Raw genomic sequence first — 12,887 nt, forward strand, 5'->3', positions numbered from 1 at the left:
TGTCACCATGTAGAGTCAAGATCAGTGACCGGCAGGAATGTTAAAAGAAGGCGTGAAGCCTCTCTTCTGCATGTCTGGTTTTCCACTCGGGTAGAGAATGTCCTGCACAGTACTGCGAAGGGCTCCTGTCCTCTTGAGGGAAGCGAGCCGCCCGTGCTCTTCGCGTTTACGCAAAAATCGCGCCAGGTGGCGCAGAAAAATACGGATAAAGTACGAAACACGCGGTACCCGTACTCTACACACTTATCACAACACGTCGCAGGGCGGCGGTGTCTGAGTCGGTCGAGCGAGCGGAGAGAGCCAACACACGTTAATTGCCCCCCCCCCCCCCCCCCCCCTCTTCGTCCATCTCTGTCTGGCGCCTGCCCGGCACACGCCCAGCGAAAACGCATTGTGCAACACGCCCAAAGTGGAAGATGAGCGGCGAGTGTGATCAAGGTAGCGGCGGCCGGGCCAATTACAGCGCACCGGAGACTGAGGAAATATACGCTGAGACTGGCAAAACAAAAAAAAAGTGTGTGTGTGTGTGTGTGTGTGGGGGGGGGGGGGGGAGGGTTTCGCGGAGCACGGCGCTAATGATAGCCGCAGGCTGGAGGAAAAGTGGACGACTGCTGCAGCAATGAGGGGGAAGAGGGGGCGGGGGGGGGGGGGGGGGGGGGGGGGGCAGCAGCATCGTCAGTCTTGCGCGGCGATTAGCGCGACAAGAAAATAATCCTTTGAACACCGCCACCCACGCTAATCGGCGAGGTAGGGAAGGGGGAGGTTTAGCGCAAGGCATAAACCCTTTCCCTCTTGTTTTGCGACGCCACACCACTACACTTATGGTTTCATACTATCCATTGGAGAAAGAAAAAACGCGGCCAGGTTCGATCAGGCGACGCACTGTCAAGAATAGGGCGAAACAACGCGAATTCACAGCGCGTCGCCTGATCCAACCTGGTGGCCGCCCTATTCTGTGAAGAATAGGGCGAAACAACGCGAATTAGCCGCCGCGGTGGCTCAGCGGTTATAGTGCTCGGCTGCTGACCCGAAAGACGCGGGTTCGATCCCGGCCGCGGCGGTTGAATTTCTTTGGAGGAGAAATTCTAGAGGCCCGTGTACTGTGCGATGTGAGTGCACGTTAAAGAACCCCAGGTGGTCTAAATTTCCGGAGCCCTCCACTACGGCGTCTCTCATAGTCTTAGTCGCTTTGGGACGTTAAACCCCATAAACCAACCAACCAACCAACGCGAATTACGGCAGAGCTGACGAAATAAAACTGAGCTGGAGCTGGCGCTTAGGCCCGTCCGTTTAAGGCGAGAACTCTTCAGTGCCTCGAAGAAATTGCCGCGCTCTTTAGAGGGAACTGGGAGACAGACGTCGTATTACGAGAAAACAAAAATACTCCACTACAGCCTGCGAATCTCTAAACACACACACACGCACGCACGCACGCACGGACACACGCACACACACACACACACACAAGCACAGAGAGTGAGATAGCCTAAACAAACAGAAAAAAACGTTTAGTGCTATGGGACACGAAACGTTGGGAAAAGCCTGATCTTAAAGTACTGAGCGAAGCCGCTAACACAGTCGGTACGACGGAAGTGAAATCACCTCTGCCGAGTAAATTCCGATAAAGGTGAAATAAACTCAAAAGGGGCGCGCCCGCTGTGCGACGCTAGTGCGCGTTAATTATCGGTGGGTAGAAATTAATTTAAAGCCCTCCGCTACCTTACGCAGCTTCGGACACACACACCTAACGTTAACGATACCATAGCGTAGTTGCTTAAGCGCGATGGCGAAGTGCAGTTTCTTGAAATGAATTTAGCTGCTCCGTTGCGATTTGTATCGTTTATGTTTTTCTGTCTGATACGTACGCCCCTTTTTTAAAGTAAAATAAAGTGTAGGTACAGTCTTGGTCAAAAGACTTAGGGCCAAAAGCTTTTCGTTTCAACCCCTCGCTAGAGCCATTACCTTCAAATGCTAACAGAAGGTTTCCTCCGAAAGTAGAGAAGCTTGCTGTGCAGCTTGCTGTGAAGCTTGGTTTGAAGCTTGGTTTGAAGCTTGGTTTGAAGCTTGGTTTGAAGCTTGGTTTGAAGCTTGGTTTGAAGCTTGGTTTGAAGCTTGGTTTGAAGCTTGGTTTGAAGCTTGGTTTGAGGCTTGGTTTGAGGCTTGGTTTGAGGCTTGGTTTGAAGCTTGGTTTGTTTTGTTGTTAGACTTGTGGTTTGGAATCATTTTCTACGTGGAGCATTCTAGGGAAATTTATTTCGCTGCACGCAAACGCTGTGGCCTTAACAACTTTTGACCAAGACTGTATTAGTCTGACCGCTACTCGTTTTTTATAGGCACGTTCCGCCTCGCTTAATCGCACACGGCTTTTCGTGGTTAACACACCGTAACCCTCTCCTTTCTCCGAGCGCTTACAGTCCGCAATCTTCAGCCCAAGAACACGAAACACGCTCTCAAATTAGTCGAACTGAAAGTGAAAGGCGTGGCGAGCGGCACAAACCCAGACAGAGGAAAGCCCAACTGTACACAAGACGCAAAGATAAGAGCAGCAAAACGTCAACCAAGACCCCACTCAAAACACAGTTCGCCTTGACCGAGCGGAGACAGTGACAAAAAAAAATTAAAAAAAAAAAACCTCGACCTCCACTAGCCTCCACCGCACAACACAGCGAGGCAAAATGTCGGGAGAGGAGGAGACTCGTCAAGTGTAAAGAAGGATGGGGAGAGGGAGAGAGTCGCCCTTCGACGAGGGCTCTCCCACACACCCCTGCCCACACAGAGGACCTTCGACTACCGAGCGAGCAAGCAAGCAAGCGCGTTCGGGAGACGCTATGACTCTCGGGCAGCCCATCATCTGCCTACGCGCGCGGACGTTCCGTCCCGAGAGGAGCGTCCCGCGGTCGCCAGTCGGCGGCGCGAATTAAAATAAAAAAATAACCACCTCAACGAGGGTCGTCGGGAAGGTAGAGCAATAATTGCGACAGCGTTACTTTCTGTATTCTCTTCTTTCCATCCTTCTCTCGGAAAGCATCCCACGGTTGTATTCCGCGAAGAACAAACGAGAAGGTGCGAGCGATCAAAATGAAAGAGAGGCCGACCGGCGCTGCTCAAGAGTGCGCGCATTATTTCTCACCTCTTGCGAAGTTCTTGCAAAAGAAGCGTCGGCTCTCCTTTGTGTGTGTCTGCCACGCGCAACGAGCGGGGGCGCTGCCCGTGGGTGTCGAACACACGACGAAGAAAGGAACGCGCGGAAGGTGCGAAGTGCGCCCGCATAGCTCGCCGGTGCACATTGTCCTTGGAATAGGAGCGAAGGGGCAATATGGCGAACTAGGAGGACGCAAGCGCTCACGCACGCGAGAAAGGAGAGATTGAGCCGAATACAAAGTTTTTTCGTTTTTTTTTTAAGGCGAATGCCTTTAGTGGCTCATACTATCGTCCGTTAACAAAGCGTGTCATACGCGTTTAACTCTGGAACTGAAACAGATAGAAGAACACCAATGACTGGCGCAGAGAGGGGAGGAAAATATGGACCTAGAAGCCAAGTTTGATGACTGTAGATTAATTAGTTAATTAATAATAAGCGAAAATGTTGAAACTGCGTCGAAATAGCACAGACGTCGATATAGCCACGGGAACGGTATGACGTCACATCCACCGGAAGTCGTCGCGGCATAGTGAAAACTGCCACAAAATGGTCGGGAAAATGTCGGATTTCTGTCAAATTCCATGGAAAAATGCGTAATTAAACGTAATTAACACTTAAGATACCCGGGAGAAGTATAATTTGGGTATCGATATAACCACGGGAACGGTGTGACGTCACATCCACCGGAAGTCGTCACGCCATAGTGTTCTCGGCTTGCGCCTCTGGACACTAGTTGCCAAAGTGTCCTCGGCTTTCGCCTCTGAACACTTTAGTTGCCAAAGTGTCCTCGGCTTTCGCCTCTGAACACTTTAGTTGCCAAAGTGTCCTCGCAAATTTTATTTCACGCCGAATGTAACGATAGATGGCGAAGCCTTCACTGCAGCAGGCGCCAGGGAAGAAACCACCGAAAAATATGTTTCTTTTTTGTATTTTTCACCTTGCAGCACTGTAATCGAGAGAAGTCTATGCACACTGCACATAACGTCGTCCTCGAGCGCAATAGATCTCGCGGCCCGCGTCGTTTTACGAACCCAATCCGAATGCGCGCGCACGCGGCAATGTCCGCACTGCGTTCGCCGGGCTGTGGTATTCGACACCCGATACTTGTAACAAGCAGTCTCGGGTCTCGGCTTGCCACAACACACCGAAGGAAGAAAGGAAACGCTCCTTTCAACCGTCTAATGCAGGGAAAATTAACGGAGCACGGTACAGCACGCAAAAGTTGCGCGACTACGAACACAACAGACCTGCGCACTGTAGGGCGAGTGCATATCGCAATAATCCCGCCTTTACTCAACACAGTCTATTAGCGCACAACTGTGGCTACGCACAGAAGCGCGCTATACGCCGACAGAGATTCGAGACAACCATATGCGCAGGTACCAGCAATAACCTCCCAAGACCATCAGTGCAAACTGCGTCATCAATTTTCTCGAAATGTATAGGGTACATAATGACTTCGGTGCAGAAAACATGACTGAAATATCGTTTGCTGCGTTCGGAAGCTCCGGCTGTGCGCCGAGAAATTATGGAATTTCCGAAGCACGGAGGAAAATCAAACCTTTCGTCACTAGCACGTGTACATAGCCCAAAGTTATCACCACCAGTGACGTGTCTCCGGAGCCGCAGATAACGTTCAGCGCTGCGGTTATGCGCTCGCTGATAACAAAAGGCCGAGATATGTTGGCAAAGCATGGCGCTGTGCCAGGCGCGCGGTGCGATTTTCGCCGCTCGGGCGACGACATTGTAATAATCCTTTTTATGCGTAGCATATTGCAATCACTCAGTTCAGCCCTTGGGCGCGGCCGGGCAGCCACCAAACCACGTGACGACGTCACGCGGTTGGTCACCAAACCACGTAAAAAAAAGAAAAAAGGAGAAACAAAACAGAAAAATATTAAAAACAAATATAAAGAAAAACCAAAAAACAAAAGAAAGAATAAAAATAAAGGCTGGACATGGTGGCGGTTGCCACCGCCCCGTTTCAAAGGGGGCGCTCCTATCCATCGATCCATCCATCCATCCATACGTCACGGAGGAAAAGCTGCTGAGAAAATCGAGTGCCGCCAAGCAATATCTCGCGCGAAAAGACCGCGCAATATGCAATACATTCTTGGCTTAACCAAGCTAAGCCTGGGCAAATTTTTTTTCCCAGCGTACAGTCGGGAACAAAAGTCTCCGGACCGTAACAAAGCCGATAGCGCTATTACTGGACGCCGGCTGCAAACCACACTGGTGGCAATGAAGGAAGAGGATTTTGGCTTTCACATTCACAAGCGTGGACTCAAGCCGATGGCTAATAGTTGAGCTATCGGCGTCGTTAGCGGCGCGCGGGGTGTAGAAACTTTTGTCTCCGACTGTGCGTGCGTGTTGCACCGTCACAAGTGGTGTCTCACCACCTGTGAGATGCACGTCAACAATGCGCTTGCCACTACTGACGCCACGGTAAACAAGGGAGCGGCTGCTATAGGCACCCTGCGCATCTAACTCAAGCGCGACGCGCGCGCCACTGGCGGCGGCGCGCGCGTCCCTGTCAGGAAGGCGGGGGCAGTCCGACAGCTCCCGCTGGGTTGGGCGCGCTGTCGCGAAGCAGTTGTACGCCTCCTTCTCGAGCACAAAATGGCACATAACAACAGCAGGACACATTGCTGTGTTGTAGGATGCAATAATACATATATAAATACGCCTCGGACAAGATTTTATGGATTTCCAGCGCGACATTGGGAGACGGCCCACCCTTCGCGACGGGCAACTCGCGCGCGCGGTTTCTGGTCAAACAACGGTCAAACCCGTGCGGAATACGCTTGCTTGACTCGTGCATTACCTCCTAGACAGGTCTTTGAGTCATGGCAAATTCAGCAGACGCGGAGGAATGCTAATGGCTCTCTGGGAACCCTTCCCTCTTCTTGCACCCACGATTTCCGGTCACTGACTTGGCTGTCAACAATATGTAAGCTTAAAAAGCCACGCTGAAACTCACCCGCAGTCACACCTGAAGGAGCCCAAATTTTGCGCAGTAAAGAATCGTTTACCTCAGTTCCAGTTATGCGCGGAATCCTTGCTCGCTTCCACTGCGCCTTGTCGTCCAGCGTCTTTTTCGACAGTTAAAGGCACTTTTTAAGGGGCAATGGCAACATGTTCCTGATAAATCTTTGCTCCACATCTGAAGGACTGGGTGATAATTTTCTACAATAAACATATATCTAAATGTCGAATATTCAGGACACTCGAAATTAAACAAATCTTGAAATGAAATTCCGCTTCTTGAGCACAAGCTTTCGGCAAGAATCCTGCATGAATTAGCTGGGATACTCCTTTATTGCAGAATCCAAATCAAACAGTTTGACGTTATCCGCATGACTTTCAGTGCGCACACCGAAGGTGGGGCAAAAGAGAATGTTATGAAGTTAGGTTGGCGTCGTTCGCTCAAAAACTGGAGTTTCCTAATTACCTTCAATGTTATGCCGCCTGGCCGTCTTTGAAAGTTTAGGGTAAGCCTTTTGGAATGCAGGAACACCCCAGGCTTGCGGGCGGCTCGTTTTGGAGAGCGTTTCACACCGCTCGAAAAACACAGTAACGGCAGCAGCGGGTTTACGTTTGCCTGCCTTGCAACTGCAGCTCGCGGCAACAAGCTATCTGCTGGAAGATTGGTACATAAAAAAAAAAAAACTCAGTGAGAGTGCAGCGCTGACAGGCATTATATAGAAATATTTCTTAGCGTTAATTTGATCGTTTTCGGTGGCGCAGTGATGCTTGTGTGCGCAATGCACCGAGCTGCTACTTCCCTCCCGTCGCAGGACACCACCTCTTTCACATTGTGTTCATGGCCTGCTTCAAAAAGCTTCGTTCTTTTCCTGACGTTCGCTCCTCGAAAGAATTTTTCAGCCTCAAGATTGAATAGGTCAAAATCCCGCCTCTACGAACAGCGGCAGCCGCTAGCAGACGCCATCCCTTCGCAGGCGCGGGGCGAGCCTTCATGACAGGGACGAGGAACTGGCCGCGCGGGGGAGCTGAACGCAGCCTCGACGGTGGCGGTGCCTGGCGGGTGCAGGGTGCCTATAACGCATCTTAACCTGTTTCCGTTGTCCAGTGATACTAGACAAATTTCTACCGCCGGGTGGGGGGGAGTAAAAGGAAAGTAAAAACAGCGCTAAATTGTACACAAACCACACAGAAAGACGGGCGCTGACTCCAACTATGTATAGTGAAAGCCACATGTTGCATATATATAGCCCGAAGAAGGTGAACGCATGCGCATTTCTTACATGGCAAACACACACGCGCACACACACACACACACGGACGAAAACTTCTCATAATCGCGTATTTTTTAGCAATCTATGCTCACTTTCTGGTAGGGATGATAGAAGGGGTGCTGACGCACATGCCACCCCTCTCTTTCATAAAAAAAAAAAGCGCTGTTATTACTTTCGTGAACACAATGTCACACCAACTAGCCACGCAAAAGGTACTGTTAAACGAACTTCAGGAGTACAACGACGTCTGGTCCTCGGAAACCCACGTCACGAGGTTTCAAGCACACAGCAGCTGGTGGAGTCTGAAAGACAAAACGAGTGGGCAATAAAAGAGGGCGACCCGTCAAATCGCCGCACGCATATTCCGAAAGGGCCGTCGACCTCCTCTGTTATATTTCAGTGGGGCACGCGCTTACTCAACGGAACATCTTCTAACCACGCAGTTACGAAGCGCCCTTTGCTCTGGGGCCTGAGGCCGGTGTAACTGGCGAGGAGACACCTGATCTGTTCCTGACTGTAACACAACACATCCCGTGACGCTATCAAGGTCACCTTGTGGTCTCCCCTATAGTAAGGAGGGAACCCAGACTACACACTGAGCGCAACGGTTCGCAGAACAACTATCCATTGGAACTTTTCCACGCGGGTTTTAAGATTAGCCAGCTCTCTATCGTCATGCTTAAGAGAGAAGATCGCCGAACCCCCCATGCCCCAAAGAAACCCAGAATGGCAACGTCGCCCACGAATAACGCCTCTAACGGCGGCCACCCGCGCAGAAAGTGTTTCAATCGGCGTGCACGCGCTCTGTTTCACGGCGCCGCGCTTCGTGAGGGTGCGTACACATCGTCAACAACGCGCGATGGTTTAGAAACCAAATCTGGAGAAGCTCGGAAAACAGAACGCCGAAAGCGACTATACAGGCCCATGTCTGGTCATCCTTTTGTCTCGGTTAATGCGACTCCCCGACTACTATTCCCTCCCCTTTCGTTTGGAACAGTAATGGTTGCAGCTTGCTTCGGCCCCTAACCAGCCAAACCGTCTCGCCCATTACATAGGAAAGCGCATTGCCCCTTGAGGTCAGGCTTCTGCTCATACACAACGTGTCCCGGGCTCTGCTCGGACTGCCTGGCTCCCGGGCAGACACAACCGAACAAGGACGTGGGACCCCACCAGCACAACCTGCCCTCAGCAACCCCTCTTCGATAGCCTCGAAATTTCACGGTCAACGCTGCGATATCGTGCTCCTGGCCCGACGAAACAATTTTCGCAGAAAGAACAAAAGAAAAAGCGTAGGCCCGAGAAAGTAAGAAAACGAATGAGAAAAATAGGAAAGGAAGCGGAGGAGTAAACGAGGGGAAGCCGCCCCTAAAGGCTGGCTCAAGAGACGGCGGAGCCAGTGAACCTGCGTAACAAAATAAAAAAAAACTAAGAAAACACCACTGCTCCCGCCTCCGCGCCAAGCACGATTTCTGGTGTCCGTGTGTGGTCTTCACCCCCACACACACTCCAGTATACACACACAGCACCACCTTCCTTACCCCATACCAGCTCCCGGCACCCTCTAGTTCGTTCAGTATAGGAAACATATCCGGCTTTTGAGCCAGAGATCTCGCTGCAGAGCGCACCAAGCGGAGTGAAGCAAGTTGGGCGAGTTGGTACTCGTTCATTGTGTTGCCGATTCTCCCCTCTTTTGTCCGTGAATTTCGTGCGCTGTTGTGAACAACGCACATTGCGGCCACGCAATAAATCCTAAGCGCCAAATTCAAACCGGCCAACACATAACGGCGCCGCACACGCATGCAGGATCTACCGCGGGAGCGTTAAGCCGCCGCTCGCACCGAAGCTCCTTCCCAGAGCGTCGTACCCTTAAAGGTGCACTGAAGAGGAATCTGAACTTGTCTTTTTGCAAAGGGAACTCAATCTACACGTTCCTAGCTTTCTTAGAAACTGCGATTCATTGCCCTGTGTGGCCGATTTCCCTAATTAAATCGAATTAACGTCCGGCTCCCGCCATTTTTTTTTTAATTCTCCCGCGTACGGTGGGCGGAGTCGACCAACGCGTGGAGCGCCTTTCATCCAGTCCCGTGGCGGCTTGCCGCTCTGCCATCGGCGGAGTAAAACGTAGTAGTCCGTAGTAGCAAATAGTCCGCGCGTATTTTTATTTCTTCGGGCTTAGTTTGCGGCTATACTATCTGCGAATGAAACTATTTATTCATGGAAACCTAAAAAACAAAATAAAGCGAAAGCAAAGCCTCCACGGAGCTGGCTGAAAGGCACTCCACGCGTTGGTCGACTCCGCCCACGGTACGCGGAGAATTCAAAACATAAAGGCGGGAGCTGGACGTTAATTCGATTTAATTCGGGAAATCGGCCACAGAGGGCAATAAATCGCGGTTTCTAAGAAAGCTCGGAACGTGTAGATCGAGTTCCCGCGGCAAAAAGACAAGTTCAGAATCCTCTTCAGTGCACCTTTAGTCACGACTCTGCACAGAGCTCGAGCACATAAATACACGGCCGTTCGCCTCTCCTGCTGAACTCCTAACGCAGGGACGCCGAAGGCGATGGGTCGAACTCGGAGGGGGGGGGGGGGGGGGGGAGATCCAATATGCGCACACGTACGCGCAGACACAAGCGCGGACAAACAATTCCTTTCCTCCTGGGGCCACGTGGAGCCGGGGCAGGAATACGCAAACGCGGTCACTGGGGCTCTCTCTCTGTTGGCCGCGGAGCGTCGCGCGTGTCTGTACTAGTATAGCAGAGTACGCGCACATAAACTACGCTCGACTGCACTCCCCCCCCCTGCTTTCCCCCCTATGAGAGCAAGGCGATTCGATGGGGGCGCGGGTTGGTCGCTGAACGCCATTTCGCCGCTGTACAAACACGCGAGCGAGCGAGGTCGTTTATATAACAATGAGAACATTGGCGCCGCGTATAAGTGGATCGTGTTCGTTTGTGTACGCTTTTGTTCTTCGAACGCGCGGATAGAAACAAATCCGAAGCGAGGGGATCCCAGACACGGTGTCGTTCGGGAATACAATGGTGCGGCTACGTAGGCTAACACACAGGGGGGGGGGGGGGGGGGGGGGGGGGGGGGGGGGGGCAACGCGGATGTAGGGGCAGATGAACGCGTCGCGCCGTTGCTGCAGAAAAGGGAATCGCGCGTCAGGAAAGATTCGAAAGCGGAGGCGGCGGGCAGCGGCCAATTTTAAACCACACCTTTTTCATACATTCAACATAAACCTTTTTTTGCTTTGTTATGTCGGGGCAGCGCGCCCAGTTGTATAGTCACCGTTTCCCGGTCATTTTTCCCCTTTCGCGTTCGTCCAGAAGTGGACGCGCTACGCCAGGGTATATAACTTGGCGAGGAAGTCGGGCGTTACCCTGCGGGGAAACAAACTTCCGAGGGCCGCGCCGACTCGGCCCAGACTCGAAAGGGCACCCGACAGGGAAACGGACGTCGGACGTTTCGGCCAGGAAATGTTCCTCGCCCGATCGGAACCAACGTCCATGCCGCGTCACGCAGAACAGTGTAGTATATGCGTATACAGACGGATTGAGGACAGGTCCGTCCAATTATTGTTTTGAGCAACAAAAAAAATCGATTCGTTGATCCTTTCTGCGTATGCCGACGTTGCTCCGGCACCAAAAGACGCATTCAGAGGCGGGAAAGTTGGATTTAAAAAACAACCCTCCAGTCGATTGAAACTCGCGAAGGCTTTACCGAAAATAAAGGGTTGCGACAGTTTTTAAGCGAATGGCGATGTAGAGTAGCCACTGACGGGCATGCCAACGCAAACTTATACCTTTGTCGCAAACTTCTACCTTTGTCGTAAACTTCTACCTTTGTCGCAGATGTCCATTTAAGAGTGCGCCCTTAGAAACGGGGTGGTGGCGGCTTCCACCACGCTCGTTTATTTCTCTCTACATTTCTCGAACAAGTCCACCAAACTTGCAGGTTTTACCCAGAAACTCGTTCTTTTAATACAAGTTCTCTTTTTGAATACAAATTTTAATACAGATACAAGGGTAGTACATGACATTAAATTAACAGCGCAACAAAAGGGACGGAACAGAAGTAGTCAGACACCAGCGCTTGCTCAGTGATGTGGAGTATATACAAATCACTGCCCTGCGTTTAAGCCAGCCAACCCCCAGGAGTTTTTTTTTTTTTTTCTAACATTCACCGCAGGTGCATTCACACTGCGCCTATCAACGCCACCTGCCGCCAAACGCGGTAACGCAGACGCGAGTGTAAAAAAAAAAAAAACACGGAAGGAACTGACCCAGCAAAGGGTGCAGTAACGTAAGAAAAAAGACCATTGAAGTGCGCTTGATCCCCAGTGTAAAACATTTGCGGAGGGCATTTAAGACTGTATACGTGCTTTGAATGTGAAAGTACTGTCTCATAGCGAGCTCTGTTCCGAGGTTCCTTAAAAATTCAGGGGGGCGCTTTGTTCACCTAAAGTGCGGTGAGGCGAAAGCCTTTAGAGCGGTGTTGCTGCCTGTGTCACTGATGTGCGATTATATGTTAAGCTTCGCCTCTGAGTGTGGAACGCGACAGCGTCTTGCAACGCTGCCAGGGAGTCCACCGAACGCCATAGCCTATTCGGTTCCTTTGCCTCGCTCGTCGGTAAATTGGTTTTTGAGGACAGGAAATGTATCTGTCTCGCATACCTCGGTGGACACCTGAACCTCGCCGCAACGGGAAGGGAGGTGGTGGTGGTGTAAACTTTATTGGCCATGACAAATTACAGGTGGGGGGCAGAGCCCCCCTCATGGCCTGCGGGAGTGGCCCACACAGTGGGTTCCTCCCTTACAAATGGTGTGCCAGACCCTGGAGGGCCACAGCCTGTTAGAGGCACTGGTGATGGCGAGTCGTTGGTCTTGGAGTGCTGAACTGGACATCAGCTGTTCCCAGTGAGTGAGTGCCACCTCTGGGGGAGGGGGGTGCGGGTAAGTGGAACAGGTGAGCAGAACATGCAGAAAGTCGCCTGGTTTGCCACATAGTCGACAGGAGGAGGAGAATAGGTCAGGGAAGCGTCCGTGCATGACTATCGGGTATGGGAGTGTGCGAGTTTGAAGCCTGCGCCAGAAAGTTGATTGCGTGGTTGATAGCGAAGGGTGAGGAGGTGCGTATATCTGTCTGTTGGAACGATAGTGTTGTAGGATGTCACTGAAATTTAACAGGCACCCGCCTTCGACGGAGGAGGCGGTGTGCTCACCCGCCCGGAGGGTAAGATCTCGGGCGAGGGCATGCGCCTCCTCGTTTCCGGGTAGTCCGGCATGTGCTGGCGCCCAGATGAGCGTTACGGTTCTGGAGGGATTCCAGCGTCGGAGTATGCTGCTGGCTTGCCGAGAGATACGACCAGTGCTATAATTTAGGATTGCTGTTTGCGAATCGGATATAATTTTGGTAGCGGCTGAAGAGGAGATGGCTTGAGCGATAGCCGCTTCCTCTGCCGTGGTTATGGTTGAGGTAAGAATGGTTC

General features: G+C 51.7%; 1 protein-coding gene and 1 pseudogene across 3 annotated transcripts in view; both read right to left on the minus strand.

Moving 5' to 3' along the window:
- spas (spastin) overlaps positions 1–12,887 on the minus strand; it is an 85,337-nt gene that overhangs the window by 55,066 nt on the left and 17,384 nt on the right. The gene's annotated exons all lie outside the window — the stretch shown is intronic.
- Positions 5,998–10,907, minus strand: LOC149328833 (uncharacterized; annotated as a pseudogene).

Source organism: Amblyomma mixtum, chromosome 9, assembly GCF_055824585.1.
Source record: "Amblyomma mixtum isolate Tamu chromosome 9, ASM5582458v1, whole genome shotgun sequence".
Classification (NCBI taxonomy): domain Eukaryota; kingdom Metazoa; phylum Arthropoda; class Arachnida; order Ixodida; family Ixodidae; genus Amblyomma; species Amblyomma mixtum.